The sequence below is a fragment of the Calidris pugnax genome, unplaced genomic scaffold, assembly GCF_001431845.1.
Source record: "Calidris pugnax isolate Ruff unplaced genomic scaffold, ASM143184v1 scaffold81, whole genome shotgun sequence".
NCBI lineage: Eukaryota > Metazoa > Chordata > Aves > Charadriiformes > Scolopacidae > Calidris > Calidris pugnax.
The window spans coordinates 4,137,456-4,161,510 of record NW_015090880.1 but is presented as its reverse complement, the minus strand read 5'-3'; positions in this window follow the sequence as shown (position 1 = coordinate 4,161,510).

The window sequence follows — 24,055 nt, the reverse complement described above, 5'->3', positions numbered from 1 at the left end:
ACCCACATGGTCCTGGTGGCTTTGGCAGAGGAGGAGATGGTGGGTGTGATTATACACTGCTCTTGGTATGGATGTGTGCCCAACAGATGGATACAGGAGCAGAGACACAGATATGGCTGTAGGAAGGGCAAGAAAGGGAATATTTCACCTAGACCAGCCCATGCCTCACCTCACATGCATGGTGAGAGCCACCTTGCTGGTGCCAATCAGTGGTTTATACTGTCTTTAGTGGATATTAGGGGACTAAAGCCTCTTAGGTTGCACACAGGTGCAATGACAGCACCTAGAGCAGCTCAGCCATCAAGTAATTATCAGCTGATCCGCCCATAAATTCTTTACAGCCCTTATACTCCAGGTTTTGCGTATTTTTTGCAGCCAGAAAATGAATTGTGCTCTGCGGAGGGGATTCTGACGTACCTGAAGGGTTTAACAGTTTGTGATTTCCTGCGGCATTAAACCATAGAAACAAACTGGTGCTTAATGTAGATTTTAGTTTTATTAGCTTCCTTCCACACTTCGAGAAGCAAGTGTATGGAGTGACATAAATCAGGGTTTTGAGACTTTTCAAATGTGTCTGTTCTCCAGCCTCCCCTGCTGGGGGCAGAGGGGACAAAGACAATTTCTTGCAAAATACAGCTAGTAGAAGATGGAAAAAAAGTGATCTTCTTCAAATCTGTGGGAAAGATTCACAGCATTAATAATGAGGCTGTTCCTCCTGAAAGCACCCTGTGTGGTGTCCCCTCTCCTTCTCCACAGTCTCCCCAGTGGTTGTTAAGTGTGTGTGTGTTCTCCATCACAAAGTGTTTTCAGGGGTGGAGCTTCCTTCACCAATGATAACATCATTAATCTTTAGGGAAGATTTTTTTTAGGGAAAAGTCTAGCAAAAAGCCTTTGTGAAGCAGCCCCAAACTGATATAATTAATGAGTGATCATTTCAAGGTATTAATTAGAGCTCTGGGCTTTTTGCCTAGAAAACATACTTCAAGGCATTTTTTACACCAGTAAAGTAAGTAGTCTCCATTAAGGGGCAATTAACAGAGAGACAAAACTGGGGAAGTGCTCCATCTGATTCATCAACCCCATAAACAAGGTGCTGCCACCATTTCCTTCAGCCTTAGATGAAAAAAAGGCTTATGAATGCCTTTATTATCTGTATCATCTGTTATGGAAATCTGGAGATGCTTTACCTGTTGAAATTTAGATTTTCCTTTCTTTGTCCTGTATTTTACTTAAAATAAAAAAGCCCTTTATGTTATTTATTCAGGGTTTCTCAAAACATTTTAATGATGTGAATAGAGAGAGAGTTTTAGGGAAAATGCAGAGTTCAGAGTCAAACAATCCTACTGAAGTCTCTTACACGCCATTAGAGAAGGACTGCTGTGCATTTTAATTGTGTTCACCATACTAACAAACCTGAATTTCTTTTAAAGTAAGAAGTGGCAGCACTTTTTGTCAGCCAAGCCTCCACAGGCCATTAGAGATCCTTTGAATTCAATTATTTTCTTCCGGATTAGGAAGAACTAAAATCCAATTGCTCAGAAGTTGTTTCAAAAAGGTTGGGCTTTTTTTTTTTGTGTCTGTGTCTGTTCAGACCTGGATAAAAATATACACTCCAGCTTAAAAAAAAACAAGCAGAAACTTCAGGGAGATGGGGGAAAGCAGGGATGCTGTGGCTGCTCAGCCTCTCTGAGCGGTGTCGCTCCCGTCCTGTTCCCCTGATGCTGCTGAAGGTGCATCCTCATCCTCCATGGAAGCCTCAGCAGAAGGTGAGGCTGTGTCCCGTGCTTTGCACAGGGCTGGATTGCAGGAACATTTTGTCCAATCTATTTTATCAGAGTTTGAGGCAGCTGTGAAGGTATTCATCTGAGCCTAAAGCTTCTCTTCTTCTCAAGTAGCTTCACCCTTGGGACTGTCTCTATGTGTTATTAGTAGACACGGCAGTTGCACTCACAGCCAAAAAGCTGGAGGGCAAGGGAGGAGTAGAGTTGGTTGCTTTTTCCCTTTGGGGACCCCTGTGCATAAGCTACTTCATGATAACGTGCATTAAAAACCCAAATTAGCTTTGCTGAGAAGTGAGCAGTATCCTCAGCCTGGGTTTGAGCTCAGTAGATTTCCCCCAGAGGAAAGCAGAGACCAGGTGTGGAGTGATGGGTGGACAAGAAACTTCTGTATCAGCAGGGGGATTTACCCGGTGATTTCTCCGGTAGGTTTGGTACCAGCCATCTCTGCATACGAGCTGCCAAATTTCACAGGTACCATGATTTTGATCTTTAAACTTCCCCCGTTTCTTCTCGAGCATCAGCTTCTTTGCTTGTGTTTAAAGTTCGCCCTGCTAGACAGGGCTGAACAGGTCAGTGTTGAGGAGCCAGCTCTGTGATATTCCTAATTTGACCTAAATTAGCATTGCTGTGATTTTGCGCTCTGCTCCCTCTCAGTGGTTGTGTATTGATTTACTGGGTTTTATTCTGCAGCTCCTAATTCAAACCTTTGCAGTGAGTGAGGAGCCCGGCTGTGTAACTCCTCAACGCTGGGAATCATCCACTGATCTGATCTAAATCTGCCCTCTTTAGTTTAAAGCTGTTGCTCCTCATCCTATCGCTCCGCTCCCTGATAAAGGGTCCCTCTCCAGCTTTCTTGTAGACGTCCTTTAGGTACTAGAAAAGGCTCTAAGGTCTCCCTGGAGCCTTCTCTTCTCCAGGCTGAACCCCCCCAACTCTCTCAGCCTGTCCTCACAGCAGAGGGGCTTCAGCCCTCCCAGTATCTTTGTGGCCTCCTCTGGAACCGCTCTAACAGGTCCATGTCCTTCTGATGTTGGGGATTCCAGAGCTGGAGGCACCACTGGGGGAGAGTGTCACAGGAGCAGAGTAGAGACCCCATTTAGATGATGTCTGCAAAGTGGATGCAAATCCTTAGTTTGGTGGGGAGTATATAAAGTATACATCACTCTGTGGCTCTTCACCGAGTCGAAGCAATATGGAAGGATCATGGTGCATATTCTTAAGGGATCGTTTTTCTTCTAGCAAGATGAGTTTTTTCACACAAAATGAATCTGGATACTTCTCGTTATTGGAAAATGAATATAACGTTCTGTATGAATCATCTTGTCCTGTTATCTGACAGATGCCAATCATATCTTCATCCTCGTTCAAAATGAAGTAGAAGGGAAGCTAAAGCAGTGATTACCTTCCTCTAAAGGAGGAAACATCTGGCTTTACCTTGTTTCACTCAGAGTAGGAGACAGGCTGGTGATCATCTGAATGAGATCAGGGGAGGGTTTGAGTCTGTCTGTACCAAACGCAGACCAACGGAGCCCCCCACGCTGCTCTCTCTTAGCTCATCCCCGAAAGGGATGACCCTTTTGCTCAATTGACATGTTTGAGTCTCAACACGTGATCCTGAGGGAGGGAAAGGCAGATCACCACTCTGCGGGGTTGCTTTGACTCTGAATTGTCTTCCGTTGGTTGTATGTGTCATCTCTGGGCCCTTCACTGTCTTCTTGCCCATCTCTGTGTATGTTGTGTGGTGTGTTTGTGTGAACTCTTGTAAAGCAAAGAAGTAGCATCTTGTCATACTCTAGCTGATGAGCAAATACCTTCATTTGTCACTGTGTCATTTTGACAAAACATTGGAAATCTCATGAAAGCGCTCGCAGAACCCGACCTGGCGTTGCAGTACACCTAAGTTCTCATGACTTTTCCCATAAATGACTTGCTAAAATTAAAACCTGAAGATGCATTAGCATTTTAGAGGATTTTTCTTAATGTATCATGGTTACCCTCATTATATTTGCTCAATTTAATTAAGGTTGTGATTATTCAGACCGTTCCACTGCAGATTTCTTCTTTTGCAGAATAAAATTGATGGAGGGCTTTCTTGTCTTCAGGAAAAAAATTGGTTGGATACAGCATGTCATATTGATTCCATAATGCATGATTTGTCTCCTAATCATTTTTTTCCCTTCTGGTGCCCAGTATGTACTGCAGGGATCTGGTATGATTAAGATTGGCTGTCTGTCATGCAAGAGTTATTAAAGGAAAAGAAAAGTCATTTTCTGATCATAGGATTAAATTTTAATGGAGAAAAGAAAATGAAGTCATGGGTAACAATTTAGGACCTTTTTGAAAAAACACGCTTCAGAGATATTTAATAATAAATAACAGTATAAATAAGTATATAGGCTATTTCTCATACAGAGTACATTCCCTGACATTGTGCTGGGCAGGAGGGAAGGGAGATTGCAGGGCCAGAAACCCACCTGGACCTGGGTATCTCACAGGGAATCGACTCCTCTCCTGTATTCCATTATGTTGACGTTTCTACAACTGCATTTCAAATATATGGTGAAGTTTTATTCAGCAGTAAGTCTCTGGATGTTTAATGGAAGAAAACCATAGTTGCGAGGTTTGTAACAGGAGCCAGAGGTTTGACAAACATCAGCTTTATTTATAAATAGTTCTCTAGGACAAAAATGATGGCCCCTACTTGGAAACGTGTCTTAAATTACCAGGATGTATAGTGGTGAGCAATGCAGAGTGCAGCATTTTCTGCAAGATTGTTCTCCAGATAAAGCTGCAGCAGACAATGTATCACCAGACAGGCTGCCGGGCTTCCCCAAAGAGGCTGGGATTTGCTCTCTAATCTCTTCCTGCAGGACTATTTTCTAGATGCTTTTTCTTTACAAAATAGATTAATAAGTCCACGGCGGAGCTGCCTTTTGTACATCTGTCCTATATTCAAAATACATTCACTGGGATGGGTTAGAAAATTGAAGTTAAATCATCCCTGTGTGACCATTAAGATTACTGCAGCATTTTGGGCATTTTTTTAAGACATACCTCTTGTTCTTCCCTTCCCATTGCCGCTGGAAGGGGTTTTTTTTAAACTAAGATTTTGATATCTGTCTTGGGGCTTTAGAAAGCTGTAGATTACTTGCTGTCAGGATGTGAAGGCTACAGGTACAGAAGAAATTGCTTTTTAGGCTAACACAAATACTGGCCCCGTGTTATGTTCTCTGTAGAAATTGTGTACAATAGATAGAAGCACCGGGGAGTTACAAACAGTGAAGGCAGCTAAAATGCAGATGAGTGGAAAGCAGTGGGAGGGAGATGCCTTGATGGACTACGGGGATCCCACTGACAGATCAGAAAGAGACTGAACCAGGCGTGAGAAAGTAAAGTTTAGCTGAAGAACAAACATACCCATTGACAATAAGGAATTGCTTAGAAACACAAAGGAGGAAAACACAGCGAAGAGCAGAGACCCCTGATTCAGTGAAAGGCTGTGAAAGGGCTTCTTTTTGCATCAATGAGAGGGGAAGTTGTAAAGTTGGTTGCGTGGGTGGTTTGAGCAGTGGTGTGAAACAATCCTCCTGTTAGATTGAGCAGATATAGGAAATTATTTATGTTGTTACTGGACTGTAGAGCTGGTAGAAATTCTTCTCCCTGCAAGATGCGTCTTTGGCAACCGAGAGGTGATCTGTTTTTCTATAGCAGTGTGCTGTGTGCTTTGGGTTGTGAAAAAAGGGGCTGACTTTGCACAGGGATCATGTAAATACAGAATCCAGGTGAAGTTCAGGCACCCACCTGTTCAGCTCCACGTATCGCAATACTCCCCTGAAACCAATGGAAATTCAAACCCATTCCTAATGTGTACGTGGAGGTCCTTAGCCTGAAAATGGGATGGTGAGTTGCTATCCTGGATGAGCTATAGCTGCTACTGAAATTTAGAACTGAGATTAATTTCTTGCCTCTTCCAACTAACTCCTTAAAAAGTTCACAGTTCAGCAACCTGGTGTTCATTAGCATGTGTGTGGAAGTGGATACCAGGGGACAGAGAACCTTGCATTTGACAAGTGTGTTGCAGTTTGCACCTAATGAGAAGACTCCAGAGTGAGTAATTAGTATCTTTCATCAATGGCTTGGAGTTGTGTTTGCCTCTTCTTTTTTTGGAGAAGGTAGAGTCTCTGGCTTGGCACTACTCAACCTCTCCTTGTCTATAGGCAGGTTCTTGCCTGTGAGATCTTCCAAAGATGCCCGAAGCTGTAAGAAGTATGAAATGAGGTAAATCTGAGACAAATGTTAGGAAAAAGTATGGTGTTACCTGCACCACGTTACTCTTCCCTGTTACTGTCTGGGAATCGGGGGAGGTTGGAGACTGATGTGCAAGTAGGTAAATTATAAAAATAATTAGAGAAAAAAAAAGTCCTAAGGGAGAAAAAGTGAGAATAACTTTTTTCCTTTAAAGAAGGAGGGGAGCTGCATACTCATTCTCCAAATGTAGGTTCTTCTTTTTATACTCTTCCTTACTGTGATTTTTGTGTTTTTTTTTCTGGAGAATGTCTTTGGGCTAAAAAGTGACTCTTTGCTTCAGGTCTATGCTACTTCCGTCTGCAGGTTTTAAAAGACTTCTACAGTTTTCTTGAGCATACAATATCAGAAGCTTTTATTAATAGAAACATTATTTGGGAGTATCCACAAGCACACATCTTTTAAAACAGCTTTTAAAATGGTATCTTTAATGTTTCTACACCTGGTAATGAAATTTCAAATGGACTGAACCACTTCAAAGCTTGAAGAGCGTCTCGCCGGATACCCTGCCAATTTCGCTCAGAGATGTTTCTAAATCCAGTAGCTTCCACAGCTCTTTTGATTCTTTGGTGATTAGCTCCAGTAATAGAAAACTTCTACAGAAAATCTCTGAAGCAGTTTGCTTCTGTGCAGGTCTTCAGCGCGTCAGCTTTTCATGTGTCAGCATTTAAATGGCTCAAAATTCTTGTTCGTTCTTAAAGGAAAGAACGACCTGCTCTGCTTCACTGCAACGCTTGTTCTCTTGGAGCTCTGTCAGTTCTGCCAGGAGTATTTACAAACCAAATCACATCTGCTTTGGCTACTATCAATCAACAGGTGAAGAAAAAAGGATCATTGCATCTATTTACTAAAAACTAATTAGAAGGGCAATTAGAAGATTTATTGGATTTTCACCTATACTTGTACTTTCTCTCTGCAGTTTTAATAATATCCTCTGGCTATTCCTTTTTAACAAACAGGACAAATGAAGGCTTGTGAAAAAGACAGGACCAGCCTATGGGACTTCCCAGCACATTTTGTTTTCTGTTTAGCTGCGTAGAATTGTGTTACCACAGCAGCCATGTCACTGCACTGGGTGCTCCACAAACCCAAGTTATTGTTCTTTCCCAAAGGAAATGCCATCTAAATAGACAAAAGGGACAACGGATGAAAAGCGAGGACACGATTGTCCCCATCTCAGAGGTAGGAGAGCTGATGCATAAGGAGAATAAGGATGTTCTTAAGCCAAATAGTGGGGCACTGTGCAGGTTTCTCAGCTAATTTTGCAATATTGTAGTCCAAACAAGTGCCAATTTAGGTCCGCCCTTCAGCCCCATGTGTGGACCTGGGCAAAGAAACTCAGTTCCTTCAAACAGCTTGAAGCTTTCCCAGCTATGATGCTCCTTTCCAGTCTTCTAGGTCTGGGCTTGGCACTTGTAGAGTGAACTCAGGACTATACAAACCAGTGTAACTCTGCCTTCAATGATTTGCCTTTATTGTCTCGAATGCATTACAAGTACAAGAATGCATTAAAACCTGTGCTGGGGGGGATGGTGTCAAACCCAGGTAAAAGTTTTGACCTCATGTCTCAATCTCAAGAATGTCCTCCTTATCCCTGTCCGAGAGCAGATGGTTTCTTGGGTACAGTTTTCTATTTGTATGGGATTCCTGAAACGTTTGCTGCCCAAACAAGATCACAGGAAACAGAAATAAAAGAATCTAAACGTTAACATTTGTAGGATATCATGCCCAAAAATGTTTACCTACTAAATCTTGTGCAAGACAAAGCAGTTCATGCAGCCAGTGGGCTTCATGCTGTGGTGGCTCTTCCACGGTGGATGTCCTGGCTGTTTGAGGCAGTGTCTTTGTGTCTCATGCATAAACAGCAGATGCTCGGTTCTGATCAGCCATCGGGAAGCATCAGCCTGACCTACTTAAGACTGAGACAAAACACTAACTCCCTGCTGGTGTAAATTGAACTACTGCTTTGAAAATTGTTAGAGGGCCATGCATTTCCACCAGCAAAGAAATCGGCTCCTTGGCCAATCGTAGCGTGACTTGATAGTTTAGGCAAGGGGAGAAGATCAAGAAAAGTTACACAAAGTAAAGAATTTTTTAGCTGAACTTAACTCTTTGTTGCTGGGCAACTAGAGTAGCCCATTAAAATGTTTAATTTTTGTTTTAATTTATCACATTCACGTGATAAATATTAAGTTTTAAGGATTCTGGTTGCTCACCATGGGCATGGCCTGAACTGGTGCTCTTTCCACTAACGTCAGCTGTCTCTGCATCAGCCACAAATGGCCTTTTTACAGGTATTCCAGTATTAGAAGTTGACATTCAGGCTGTGTGATTAGCCACCTAAATTGCATGCTATTTTTTCCTGTTTTGTAATCGGATTACTGTAATATTAACAAATAAAAGCAGGAGCTGAGCAACAATAAAGCTTTAATATGAAATGAGCAGAGAGGGAAGAGAACAGCAGCAGGCAAGAGATTTAAAAATATAAAAATGCTAAACTGATTTGTTTCCCCTCCCCAGCTGGAGCATTGTGTTAACTCACGTTCACAGATCACAAGTCTCATGGTACAGCTTCCATTCCAAACACGGAGGAAAGCTGAGACTCATAAACCAGGGAAAGTTAGACTTGCTGAATTTTGATTTCAAACTTCATGCACAGAGGGGGAAGCTTCTTCCTCTTTTTCCTTTTTCTTTTCCCTTAACGTATTGATATTTTTGCATGAACATGAGCTTGATTTATACAGAAGATATTCTCTTTTAGAAGTCTCACTTGATTAATAAGCCCCATGCCTGGCTGGGATGCAGCACCGCTGTCTGCTGTGCGAGTCACCTCCTCTGTGTGGACCCACCTGTTAGAGTGGAAAGACTTTACATGCAGTGAGCTTCCATCTCCACATTTCTTCATGCTCACGTGAACATCCTTGAAAGTGAATAAAAGCATTTTATGAAAACAAGCAAATTATGGAATGGGGTTTAACATCTGGCAGCCGTTATTTGCTTCTCTTTCCTTTTGTGTCATCAATCTGATTGACCAAGAGGCTGACACAGGTGGAGTTTCTCTGTTCTCGACGTTGTACAGACAGCAGAATGATCACCCCTGGCGCCAAATACTTGCAGTCCAGTGTGAGTGGACCTAAAACCACTTACTAAAGTATGGATGACACTTTATTGCTCATAAATTGACAATCTCAGAGCAAAGATGCTGAGGTAGTGTTTTTGGTGGGATTTTTACTGCCTCCCAAGGAATATGCTCTTTCCACCATGGGAATGAATGATGGTGCTGGCAGATTACTCCCATTTTTCATGGCTAAGCAGAGACTTTCCTATTCAGCAATTACTGAATTAACTGTGAGGTTATTTACAGTCTTTAAAACAATGAGCATATACCCAAAAAGAGAAAAACTGTCCTGGTTAAATACTGGTCTGTGGATGTGTGTGGGTAGAAGATCCTGTGTGCTACCTGCTGTCTAGTGACCTCAGTGACAATGTCTGAAATTCAGGATGGTTTTGTAGCCCGGGCAAAGTTGCAGGGACGGGGGAGCAGTGGAGCTCTGTGAGGACCTCTGTAAACTTCCTGGCCTCCTGCACCATATGAAAAGTGTGTTTTCTTTGTTGTGCTGTAAACCCAGAAGCATATTCCTGCAGATTCCCCAAGTGTTACCAATTTTCCACTTACCCAGTTCCCTGCTGTCGCAAAGGTCAGAGCAAAAGCATCACCTTTCTCCCAGTGGCACGTTACAGTCTCTGTAATACAGATAATATTGAAGAATAAGTTGTGGTCTGTCCAGGGGAGGTCTTTCGTAGACCCTTTCACATTGAATTTTTATTACGCTGTTGTTCTGCAGAGAATGGGGGATGGCGTTCAGGAAGATTGGAGTGAGTAATGTCAGGAGGGGCTCAAGGCAAGAAATACAGAAAGGACCTTGATGTCAGCTCTCACCAAGGTTTGGGAGAGATCAGCAATGAATTCTGGATTTGAGTTCCCTCCTGTTGGCATGAATGAAGTTCCTCCATCGTTTTCTTAGGAGGAATGGTTAATGTGTGGTGTTGATCGTGTCAAATTAACAGTTTGCCAAACATGGCTCATGATGAGATTTCCCACAAAACTTTCTCATGGGATGGACCTGTGGTTTTTAGTGTTGTTTCTTGTTTTAATATACATTTCACATTATTTAAAACAGTTTTGATGTTCCTGCTAAACAAAACTTCAGCATAACTGGAAAGGGTTGAGAATTGAAGAGGGCTGATGCATTATCAAAGAGATGCAACAAGAGGAGACAGCAGGAGAAAAGCTAAACCATATGACATAGACCTGCCATATAGATCAGTGCAGTTGCAGGGACTGAGATTTCTATTAACTTAATGAGCATTGCATTGGTCTGTGTTTGTTATAGATTATTTTTCCACGGTCCTTTGCATTAGTTATTAAAGTCTCTCTCTGCAGGCAGTCTGTTTTATCTTGGTTTGGCGCCTATCTAGTAGAGACTAGTTTCCAGAAGCAGGAGAAGGTAACAGACCACTTAGAGTGGATCTTGCATTATAATCTCTTAAATGAGAGAATTTAACAGAATATTGATCCCCACATTGTTAACTTATTTTGGCCTATTGAATATGAAGCACCGGGAGGCTGTAATTTAGTTGGAGAATTCTTCAAACAGACTATCGTTTCTTTTCTGGTCTTGCTGACAAAATGAGCTCAATAGAAATATTTCTAACTTGGATTATGTAGACTGATGGCTCATAAGTCATCAGGCCTGGTTTTATTTTCAATGTAGAGATGACTAAACATAAAACTTCTAATATTTTCAACTTTACAGCAGCTGTTGCAGCTTTCTCCTTTATTGCCAAGGTCTTCTGATATTTAAATGTGAGGATGTTTCAAACCCTTTCCTTCAGAAGCATCTTTCCTGCGGTGTCGTGAATGCTGGGCCACTGTTGATAACTGTGCAGTGAAAACACTGCATAGTTAATTTATTTAAAATGAAATTTTAAAGACTTCATTTTATTAGTCTTGCTTTTTAATGTAATGCGATTTTGTAGAATAAGAGATAATCTATCGACACTGCTGCAGATTTCTGAAATGTGGATGCTTTTTATCTTCCAGGGTTTAATTTAAGTTTGATTTAAAACATTACAACATGTTCCCAATTCCTCCTCCCCACCCACAGAAGTCCGATTTCTATTTTTATCATCAGAGTACGATTTCAATAGTTAAAACTATCAAGAAATTAAGGAATATTTTCACTATTAGTATGTAAAACAGAAGGTAACAGCTTTCTAAACTCAGTGTGCTGAGATTATGGGAGAATTTATGCCTGTTTTTCTTCTTGATACATAAAATAACTTGATTTTTAAAAAGTATTACCATTTTGTCCAGAGAAATCATGTCTTTTCTTTCCCTAGATGACAGATGTTATAGTATTGTGATCACAAATGGATCTTAATCCTAAATCGATGAGAGAGGAAAAGATATTTCATGCTTTTCTAAATAGCTGATTTGGATAAATAAGCATTTGTTCTCACTGAAAGATTCAGCAATTAATTTTCTATTTATTAAAAGGATGAAAAAAATCACATGTAAAAAGATGTCTAGTCTTCCAACAAGTCCTTTAGGAACAGCAGCAAAAATGCAGTTTGGAGGTCTTAACGCTGTTCTAAGATTAAACCCATCAAATTATAAATGCATTCTTTAATGATATTTTAATAACATTACAGAGAAGCAAAGAAGTAAGCTTCATTTTTAGTTTCTCAGTGACCTTTTATTCCTGATCTTACCTGGAACATCTAATTAGGGTTTTTTCAGTTGTTAAGACAAGTTTTTTAGTTATGCAAAATTTAATACAGGAATCAAGTGAGGAATTTAACCGGAGATGGATTCAATAATCTTTGAGGTGTCCTGGCTAAATCCTGTATCATGGTGACTCTTCAACCTTTTCACTTGCCAACAACATTTCCTGTATTTCAGGGGAATTGCTCTTAATTTCAAAACCCCAGCAATGTTCTGAAATTTCAGAGGGCCGTGTATCAACCCAATACAACAGTGTGTTGTGGTTGCTGGAAAATGATTATGGAGGAGGAAATGATATGCAATAATGACTTCACAGAAGAAAAAAAGCTCAGCAGTCCTAGGCAGGAAGCAGCAAACCCTCTGGAGATCTTTAATACCTCTTGGCCTTCTTTAATGAGATCCAGTCATGTCAATAGCAGATAAATGCTCCACACGGAGCAGGGGATAATGCTGAGGAGATGGGTCTTTAAACCCAGCACGACGCTGGAGACAGCTACTGGGCATTTGTGATATTATTGGTAAATATTTAAGGAAGTGTATAATGTATGTTAATGTTATTTCACTTTTCTTATATAATACGTCTAAGAAAAGCGAAGTTAGTGTTTCTGATCCCCATAGCATCATGCAATCTAAGAGAAGATAGCTGGCTGTTCAGCTAGAGGAAGGTTGCTAGCAGGAGTTTCATCCATCCACCAGTACCAACCAAGACATATCAGGAGAAATAAATACATTATTAATATCTAGGAATAATAATTAGCATGTCCTCATTTTGACTTGATGCCAAACTCAAGACTTTCTGCAAAGAACACTTTACTGTTTCCCAGTAAATCAGGTGCTTTAACTGAAGCATCTTAGATGGTCACAACTGCTAGTTCATGGGTGGACTAAAGCCAGATCGTAACCATGACTCCCACATATAAAAAATACTTCGTAATGAAATTTCATTTTATGCATAAAGCGTGCTGGAGGTTTAAATTACCTTTGTAGTCATCGCTTTGATTTAATTGTTAATCTTATACCCACAGAAAAAAAAAAGATAAAAAAAAGCCACTGCCATGGCCATATTCTCCAGCTGTTTCTCATTGTGTCTGTTCACGCCAGACGGGATTGTCCCTGGAGTGAGGCACCAGAAGGCACCTGCATTACAAAATGAGTGAATGGAGCTCAAGCAGTCTAATCTTTCTAATAACTTTTCTGTATCAGGGACAGGAGAATCTGTAAAGATATCGATCCGGCAGGATGGTACATTATTAACTCGCAGTGATGGCCTTTGTGAGTGACAAGATAGTTGTAATAAGCAAATGCTTATCAGCGATCGGCAGGATGGAGGAAAGAGACATCAGGACCAACAGCCTGGCCCCAGCCAGGAAATGGGATTTCGGCCCCTATTCCCATACGGTCCATTATGGGGACGTGTCACATATTATTGTGAATGCTGTAGCTTGGGCACAGGTTCTTTCTATGCTGGAATATCTCTGTACAGTGATAAATGAAGATGGATGTGACATTATCATCTACAACTGCTTTACCTTGGTAACCGCTCCTACGCCGCTTATAGGATCCCTTTTTCCAGCTGTTGTGGCCTTTTCTAATTCCTGGCTTCGTTCTTGATTTAGAACCTCTAATATTAATACTATTTTTTTGTGGGGGCGGGGAGAACACAAGAGTTGTTTCCCTTTGAATCTGAGAAGTGATTGCCTCCAGTTTCATGTTTCCTCGGGGTGTTCTGGATCTTTGTTCCTTGTAAAATGAGGAAAGAAAATACAACAAAAATCTATTTGGAACAGCATAAGAGACATTGTCCACATGACCCCTGTAAAGATGGCAATGTTTCAATCTGAAATGTATTGCAGGCTATAAAAATTATGAACAGGTGAACTACGCCTGTAGAACTGTGTGCCACCTGTGCGTGCACTAGTAAATGTTGACCTCCTTAGTCTATAAAGATAAGAATTTCAGCTATATTCATGGACGGTGAGGGATGATGTGCTCATAACTGTATCCCTGTAATAGAGCACACAGTTCATATTGAGCCTTCTGTGGTGGAGCCCTTTCCCTATCGCAGAGCTGTGGGATGCTGTCCTAGCATGAGGCACCCTTTTACACGTGCAAACTCTGCACAAACTACAGAAATGGAAGTCAGAATTTGTGGGAATTATTAATAAAAGGGAAATAAAGATGGTAGTTAATCATCCATTTATTCAACTTGGATAATTCCAGTAGCTGAAGATGAGATCTACAGCTGGCCTGAATTAAGAACTGCATTGTCTTTGGAGAGCGTTTACACTAACTGTGGAGCTAATTAAGGAAATTTAACTCCTACCTTAGCTAGCAACTGGAAGTCAGGAGCTCGGTTCTGTGGCTGGTTGCTGTCATGTAGCCTCATCTTAAAAAAGGGTGTTTGCTTTGGTCTAAATGAAGGAGGCTTCTCTGGGGGGACACCTGGCCGCGTGGCAGTTGAGGTGGTCCACAAAGCCACAGAGAACTGAGCTGAGCGAGCTCCTGGGGGAAGGAGTGTGAAGCAGGATGCTGCAGCCTTCTGTTAGGAAGTTCTGTCGATGATGGTGAGTTTAATGGTATCAAAGTGTACTAATCACCGGTAGCAAGGGTCTTGTAAAACAGATGCTGGTAGTCAGAATATTTGGGGAAAATGAAGGCTTGACGTGAGCTTGCTAAATTAACAAATATTTATTATTTGCTTTCCCCGCTGCCACTAATTTTCCTTCCCCTGGTTATAAATATGCAGGTAGTAATAATTTTCTGCATCCGAGGATGGAATAATTAGTAGCCTGAAGGCAGCTTTTAGGGCTTGGAATAACGGGACCTGGCTCCCAGGCTGGAGTAGCCAACTGCCAGCATGGGAGTGATTTATTTCTGCAGAGCAAGGCCGTTTCCGTGGGCTGGCTGTGTTTGCAGAGAGAAGGATGTGCTGATGGTACCCAGTCTCACCCCATGTCCTGCCCTTTTCTCAAGTGCCCCATGTCCTGGGTCTCCCAAACAGTTACACGTTACACTTAGAGATAAGAATTGCCCCAGTGTGTGTGTTTAGCAATAAGATTACACGTGTGGTATTAATCTTGTTATTGTGGTACATTAATATACTGAGTAAGATAATCTTTCAAGCTCACTGAAAAATACTGAGTAAATCCTAGGTAAGGAGCAAGTGTGGGTGTGCCATAGCTCTGACATTTTCTCCAGTCTCTGGCATTTTGTCCATTTCTATATATCATCACCATGACTACAGTGGTAATGTCTAAGAGAACTCCAATGTAAATCTGACAGCACCTCCTTAGCGGTACTTAAAATCGTGTAATTAAGTAAGAAAAGGCTGCTGATTGAGGAGGTTAGAGCTGCCTTGCAGAAGATTACAGCACATTTCATGATTAACAATCAGAACATTCTTTTCCAAACCTCTACCTAATTTAGCAGACTAAGGTTTCAGCTGAGAAATAAGACTCTGCTCTTAAGGCTGGGAAGAGGAGGGAGAATGGTAATTTCCCACCATTTTCACTGCTTTCCCGGTGTTTACTCCAGTGTCAGTCTTCGTTCTAATTTTGCTCTCCCGGTTAACTGACTGAACTGAAGTACTGAAAAGGCAAAAAGGTCAAGGCTGTTGATCATTGCACTATAATTCACTACGGTCTCTTGGCAGTTTATAATTAGGATGAAGGAATAGTATAAAAACAACTCATTTAAGTGACAAAAACTCTGCAGCCATCAGTTAATGTGCCAAAATTAATCTTTTCTCTTTGCGTCCCTAAAATTATAGGTTGGTTTCAGAGATAAACTTGTGTTTACTTACAGGGAAACACATTTCTGTGAAACTATATAGTTAAACTGTTTGCGAGAAAGAAAATGAATTCATATGTGGCATATAGGGATATTATTGAGAGTTTTAAACAGAATATGTTTTTATTGTCTATGAATAATTTAAGGCAGGTCGTAGCGATGGAAGTGGTCCTGAGAGACAATTTCTGTGTTAAATTCTCCAGGGTGTGATGGAATTTTCTTGTGGAATCTGCTGGTTTTGAGACTGCTCTCAGTGAGAGGACAGTGACGCTGGCAAAGAAATTCAATTTCTCTTTCCCCTCCGTACCTGCACAGACATTTACAGATGGGACCTAGGGGAATCTGTAGTTTGTAGACAAAGAGAGGTCTTCCAGGGGGATCTTTAACGTGACATCATGGCAGGGGTAAGTAAGGTCCTTAACCACAACACAGTTTTGTGCCAAATACTTTTATCTTCCTTTCTGTCACTTTTTGATCTATTATTGTTTGTGTTGTTCTGGCCACGTTCCCTAGGCTTCGTTGTCGTCTTTTATATATCTGTAAAAGAAAGTAAATATAGAAATTGCCTACCTTTTTTTCTTGGCAGCCCTCGAGAAAAACTTTTCTACTTCTTAACTCTCGTTGCCTTCCATGATAACTTCAGTTGGCATCAACCTTCAGATTTCTCCAGGGAGTATTTAGCTTTTCCTCCATCACTTGGTAGAGTGCCCGTATGCTGTGAGTTACAGACAGAGAGAATGTTCCTGTTGTCTGATTCCTTTCTGTACATCCCAACTAAAAACTGGGGGGTGGTTTGGGGGCTTGGTATGTTATGTAGATGTGTGCTAAGGACTGGAGAGAAGCTGAAAGTGCTTCATGTAAGGTTTATAAAAAATGCCTTCTATTTTCTAAAAGCAATATTTCACAGAATAAATACCAACTGTGAGCAAAAGCCCTCAGAAAGAGGGGGGGCAGAACTCATACAGCCATGGAATTGAGATTTTTTGCCCCCAGGCCCTCTGAGGGAACAGGTTTTATACACTGACCTCGTCTTATGTTCATAATGGATTCTCATTTCAGTTACTACTCCTTTTGGCTCTGCCATGCATAGTTTTTTCAATATTTTAGGGATTTTTACTTTCACATGGTGTTTAATAATTGTGAACAATCTTGGAAAGAACCAGTGAGTTTTCTCCCCACAGGCTGTGCAGTACGGTACGGATTGGCATTCCCAACTCCATTAAAAATGGGAAATGCACTGTGTTAACATCTTTATTCTCCTATTGCAAAATTCAGGATGCTTTGTGGAGAAAATTAAAATTACAAAATACATTCCTGATCCTAGAGGCCTCGTTTGAGTGTAAATATTGTTGAAAAAGTCCTGTGTCTAAGTCTGCTATCCCACTTGTGGAAAAGATGATGATGAATCTGACTTTTTCTTAAAAACTCTTGGGGAAGTGCTGGCACAGATATCATTATTAGCATATGTTAAACCAGAGCAAAAAAATATTCTTTACATAAGCAGCTACTGCTGGAGTGATCAAATATCTCCAGCGCTGCAGGTCAGAATGTGCCAATTAACACGAATATTCAAGTATTAAATCACTCCCAGTGAAAGGCAAAAGGTTTGCAGAAAATGTGGGCTCTGTCATGTATCTATCCACCAGCCGAGCTAAATGACAAGATATGCAGTCCGAAGGAATTATTGACTCAAAAGATAAGAACATGAAGTAGGCATTTTAAATTCAAGTCTGCAATTAACTTACCTCAAAATGATGTTATGGGATTTATATTACCAGAGGGTTGTTGGGATGAAAAGCTGAAATTTTGCTACTGAGCAGGCATCATTCAGGTACGTAGTTAATCTGAAGAGCAAAAGACTTCAGTGTTTGGAATTCAGGTGCTTGTAATAAAATAAAGGAAAAGAAGCTGCAAAACAGGGTACATAGTACGCGTTACCTAATTTTTTGTGCTTTGAGAAAGAAAGAGGAACCACCATCTTGTCAAGTTAAAGCAACAGAATGAAGGTTTTGCAGAAAGCTCTTTGCTGCGAACGAGCCCATACTTCTCACATAGATATAGATACGGATCTAACTCCAAATTATGCAAGTTCCTCTAGTACAAGGATTTCAGTCCTTTTTAGAGCAGAAAAACCTGGTGCTTCAGTCTGCTATTTGGGTTACTTTGTGCAACCATAACTCTGTTCCTGTGTATGATACAGGCTTTAACTTCAGCACATACTGTTTAATCCTCTTTCATTCCCTGTGTTGTGTTTGTTGGCACCATTTGATAATCATCCTTTCTCTTCCTCATTCAAAGAGATAAACATCAGGGAATCTGAATATACCCCACCATTACTACAAGGGGAAATTGAGCCCTTGTGCCTCTGCTGCCTGGGTCTCTGTAGGAGGAGATGGGCAGCAGATTGAAGCCACGTTGCACACAAAGGAGAAGCAAATGAAACGCGAGTTTCAGGGTTAAGGAGCTGGTGTTGAGGTCGCTTTGGGGGGCATGCAAGGTGTTAAATGAACTCTGCTGTGGAGCACACCTCTCTCAGTGATATAACCACCTACATCATTTAATGAGCTATGGGAGGCTGAGAGGCTGTAGAACACCTTTCCCACCCAGCTGGGTGTTATGTGGCTGGTGAGAGAAACGCTCGTGCCCCCAGACCTCTCAGCAGCATCTTCTGTGGTCTATCCAGGCACGCAGCCTGGGATTTGATTACTACGTTTCCAGCAGGGTTTCTTTCAAAGTGTGTATTTGTAGCTGCGGAGAAGACTCTATTGGAATGGTTACTGTTGGTTTTGTAAAGCAAATTGAATTTAGGTTCCAACCAGGAATTCATCTGGAGGCACGCAAATGGTTTCAGAGTGTGCAATGGTTTTATGTGTTAGTTACACACATGCAAAAAATCCTTTACTTACTTAAGGCTTTAACGTAAGTCAGGTCAGAAAAAGCAGTTGGAACAACATTTTGTATTCTTGCTCATGGCATCTACTTTCTAGGTATGTTTACATTCCCACCTGTACCTGAGAACTGTTGGATGGAAATTGGACTTCTCAGAATATGGGAAAAGCTGTAATATTGCACGATTTTCCCATATAATAACCCTATTTACGTCCTGCAAAACAAATTATCTTCAAACTCTAGCCTCATTTCAGGCGTGAATCTGGAATGTTTTTCCCAGTGTTGCCGCCTTAGTGATATAATCCCAGAGTTTAGAAATCTTGATATTTTCAGAATTGAAAATGGCAGCGTTCTGTTTCACATGTGTTGAAATGTTGCATTGCCACAGCAGTAAATAGCTCTTTGCAATTTTTAAACAAGATGTGAATTCTGACATGTTTCTATGGTACTTCTGTTTTGATTAGTCAGAATTATCCAACACAAAAAGTATTCTGCCAGGAACTTTTTGATCGCCCTGTTCTGCCGTCCTTTAAGTATAATTTTTTATTCATCTGACTCGTGCTAACCCTGCAGCCTAATCCTTGGTTTGTGCATCTCACGCCAGAATGCCTGTCTTTGAAGTATTTTAATTTCCAGATGGGATGTCAGCCTGGCTGTCCTGCGGTTCCTGGGTCAATTGGTGAGAAATGTGATTTCTGACCTATAGGTGCGTCTCTCAGAAGAATAGCCCAGGGAGTAGGGAAGTAAGGAATGTGATTTTAAGCTGGTTTTAGGCTTCCAGAACTACTTTCCTGACTGGAAGTCAGAATAACCCTGAATATGATGGCTCCAGTCCCAAACGTGCTTCATCCTTCTTCTTTTTCTTTCATGATGCTTATGAGGAGATGGTCACGGTCGTTTCACCAGCTCTGTCCCACTGTGGGATATCCTTTGTGGCTGAGTGAATCCTGAGAACAAATCAAGGCCTCATTATAGCCAAAGTATTGAAGTTTTGCTAGAAACCTGATCCTCAAGTCGTCATCCTCATTCAACCAAACCTAATCTGCTACAATATTGTCAAGGTTCGTATCTTAGTTATATTCTGAATTGTTTCTCTAGGTGCTTTCTAGATACTGCTACAGATAGTTAGCTCTGAAACGTGGATGAAATAACTCTTGTGGAATAGATGGTGTAACTTTAAATAGGATATGTTTTTATGTAGAACAGCTCACAGGGTATGGTATTCTTTTGGTTTTTTAATTATTCCTAGCCAGTTGGCAGTGTGCTTTAAACAGTGTACTTGTGTAAGGAGTGTATGAAATAATATGCTCCAGAAAGAGTGTATGGACTTGGACACTTGCGCGAACAAAACAAAAGCTAATGAAAATGTACAAAAATCCAGGTATGTTGAAAGGCAGAGTTGTGCAACCATAACTCTGTTCCTGTGTATGATACAGGCTTTAACTTCAGCACATACTGTTTAATCCTCTTTCATTCCCTGTGTTGTGTTTGTTGGCACCATTTGATAATCATCCTTTCTCTTCCTCATTCAAAGAGATAAACATCAGGGAATCTGAATATACCCCACCATTACTACAAGGGGAAATTGAGCCCTTGTGCCTCTGCTGCCTGGGTCTCTGTAGGAGGAGATGGGCAGCAGATTGAAGCCACGTTGCACACAAAGGAGAAGCAAATGAAACGCGAGTTTCAGGGTTAAGGAGCTGGTGTTGAGGTCGCTTTGGGGGGCATGCAAGGTGTTAAATGAACTCTGCTGTGGAGCACACCTCTCTCAGTGATATAACCACCTACATCATTTAATGAGCTATGGGAGGCTGAGAGGCTGTAGAACACCTTTCCCACCCAGCTGGGTGTTATGTGGCTGGTGAGAGAAACGCTCGTGCCCCCAGACCTCTCAGCAGCATCTTCTGTGGTCTATCCAGGCACGCAGCCTGGGATTTGATTACTACGTTTCCAGCAGGGTTTCTTTCAAAGTGTGTATTTGTAGCTGCGGAGAAGACTCTATTGGAATGGTTACTGTTGGTTTTGTAAAGCAAATTGAATTTAGGTTCCAACCAGGAATTCATCTGGAGGCACGCAAATGGTTTCAGAGTGTGCAATGGTTTTATGTGTTAGTTACACACATGCAAAAAATCCTTTACTTACTTAAGGCTTTAACGTAAGTCAGGTCAGAAAAAGCAGTTGGAACAACATTTTGTATTCTTGCTCATGGCATCTACTTTCTAGGTATGTTTACATTCCCACCTGTACCTGAGAACTGTTGGATGGAAATTGGACTTCTCAGAATATGGGAAAAGCTGTAATATTGCACGATTTTCCCATATAATAACCCTATTTACGTCCTGCAAAACAAATTATCTTCAAACTCTAGCCTCATTTCAGGCGTGAATCTGGAATGTTTTTCCCAGTGTTGCCGCCTTAGTGATATAATCCCAGAGTTTAGAAATCTTGATATTTTCAGAATTGAAAATTGCAGCGTTCTGTTTCACATGTGTTGAAATGTTGCATTGCCACAGCAGTAAATAGCTCTTTGCAATTTTTAAACAAGATGTGAATTCTGACATGTTTCTATGGTACTTCTGTTTTGATTAGTCAGAATTATCCAACACAAAAAGTATTCTGCCAGGAACTTTTTGATCGCCCTGTTCTGCCGTCCTTTAAGTATAATTTTTTATTCATCTGACTCGTGCTAACCCTGCAGCCTAATCCTTGGTTTGTGCATCTCACGCCAGAATGCCTGTCTTTGAAGTATTTTAATTTCCAGATGGGATGTCAGCCTGGCTGTCCTGCGGTTCCTGGGTCAATTGGTGAGAAATGTGATTTCTGACCTATAGGTGCGTCTCTCAGAAGAATAGCCCAGGGAGTAGGGAAGTAAGGAATGTGATTTTAAGCTGGTTTTAGGCTTCCAGAACTACTTTCCTGACTGGAAGTCAGAATAACCCTGAATATGATGGCTCCAGTCCCAAACGTGCTTCATCCTTCTTCTTTTTCTTTCATGATGCTTATGAGGAGATGGTCACGGTCGTTTCACCAGCTCTGTCCCACTGTGGGATATCCTTTGTGGCTGAGTGAATCCTGAGAACAAATCAAGGCCTCATTATAGCCAAAGTATTGAAGTTTTGCTAGAAACCTGATCCTCAAGTCGTCATCCTCATTCAACCAAACCTAATCTGCTACAATATTGTCAAGGTTCGTATCTTAGTTATATTCTGAATTGTTTCTCTAGGTGCTTTCTAGATACTGCTACAGATAGTTAGCTCTGAAATGTGGATGAAATAACTCTTGTGGAATAGATGGTGTAACTTTAAATAGGATATGCCCATTTGACTCATGTTTTTATGTAGAACAGCTCACAGGGTATGGTATTCTTTTGGTTTTTTAATTATTCCTAGCCAGTTGGCAGTGTGCTTTAAACAGTGTACTTGTGTAAGGAGTGTATGAAATAATATGCTCCAGAAAGAGTGTATGGACTTGGACACTTGCGCGAACAAAACAAAAGCTAATGAAAATGTACAAAAATCCAGGTATGTTGAAAGGCAGAATCAGAACTGAGAACCGAGCCACAGTCACTGTTAGGGGATGCTCAGACACTGTAAGGGATGCTCAGATATATTTTTTTTTGTAGCTATGAATTTTTGAAATTTATTTAAATTGTGCTCAGACACTGTAAGGGATGCTCAGATATTTTTTTTTGTAGCTATGAATTTCTGAAATTTATTTAAATTTATATGAAATCCGTAGCATTTACAGTTAGAGGCTTTGTTGATGCTTGAAATGGTGATGTTCTGTAGCTTTTTACTCATCCAGGAATAGCTGAATTGGCTTTCTGGGTACAAATACCAGTCATATGTATGCTTATGGACAGTCTTTCCTGCTTCCATGAAAGTTTATGGCTGCTGACCCGATTGTTCAGCTTCCAAGTGAATGGAGTATACATATTCTAGTCTAGGGAGTCTCCTTTCCATATGGTGCTACGTAGTAGTGCAAGCAAAATGGTGCAGCATCTCCTCTTTCTTGTGGATTCATTGTGGAGCTGAATTGATCGTATTTTAGTTGGGACTCTGCTTTGTGATCACATGCCCACATCTTTAGCTCACCAGCAGATTACCTATCAGTGAGAATTTCCTCTAAAAATGTCTATTATTTTGTTGTACTATGATTTAATTCAGTAGTACTCCCCATACACAGCTCTGTTTACTTCTTTATTTTAGTGATCACTCTTGGGTTCAGCATGTCTTATGTCATCTCAAGATAATACCTTTGTTCTGTTAGTTGCTGGACTTCCACTCCCAGCTCCATTTTTTAATATATATTTTTATCAACAGGTCATTAACCTCTTCTTGTTGTCGTTAGTCATTGCAAGTACGAATCTTAAGCAAGTTTAATTTAATTTTTGCAATCAGTTACAGCTGCAGAAGGAAGTAAAATACTCCTTTCCTCCTAAATTTTGCCTATATTCCACGTATTTTAATTAGTGAGATCATTTATCTGATTGAAAGTCTGATACATTATGTTTAAAATGGCACATAATAAGCTTTGCCTTTTGCAGTTTGGCTGTTGATTCCAGTGACAGAGGTGTAGGGTTGATCCTTGGGGTGGAGTTATGGCTAGAAACAGCATCCCAGCCTCCAGTTTGTCCTGGGAGGTCTGTGTCCCCAGCAAGGTACAACCTGTCTGGTTTTAGATGAGATATTAGCATATTGTTTGCATCCACAGCTAACTGGATGCGATACGTTCTGTGTCCGTTTCTGCCTGGGAAAGTCTAACATCACAGTTCCAGAAATCAGGCAACAATCTTATAGCAATTCATATTTCTACTCCCTCTTTTCCCATAAGTTGAAAACTAAATGATGTTTCCTTTCTTTATTTTTTTACCCACCGAAGTAGGTCTTCCCAAAACCTCATTAGTTGTTGCATCTGCTGTGTCTCTAGGAAGTACTTAACTTTTCTAAGCCCTGGAGGCTCATCTCCAGTAGTTCTGTTTGTGCTGAGAAGGGATTATCAGGTAGGGCTGGGGATGGAAACACTTTGCCAACTTCTTTGGACTCTTAAAACTGTGGGTAGTCAGTGATTCACGCCAAGAAAGCCGGACATGCTGCTGGTGTGGCTTCCCCCTTGCAGCCAGCACCAGGGATGCTTTGCCTGGTTTAATTGATTTTGGAGCTTCCTGCTTCAGCTGATGTCTCCTTCGTCATCTCTGTAAGGGCTCTCCAGACTTATATTAAAAACATGCAAATGGGTTGTTAGTGCGTTAAAATTGTACTGAAAGGGGGATGATTTGACTCCATGAAGACATTTTGCATCCCTTCACTTGGCTCCTACTTAAGGGCAAACTGCTGCAGACTTTCTTGGGGACCAAGTACGTACAGAGACTTGAAAGATCTTGGCAACAGCAAAGCAGGAAACTGTGATTTCCTTATGAACGACCTTTCATTATGCTCCCCATGTAGCCTCAGCCTGGCCCTCTCCATACTGTTATTTTAGCCAGGTGTTAGCAAGAGAAACC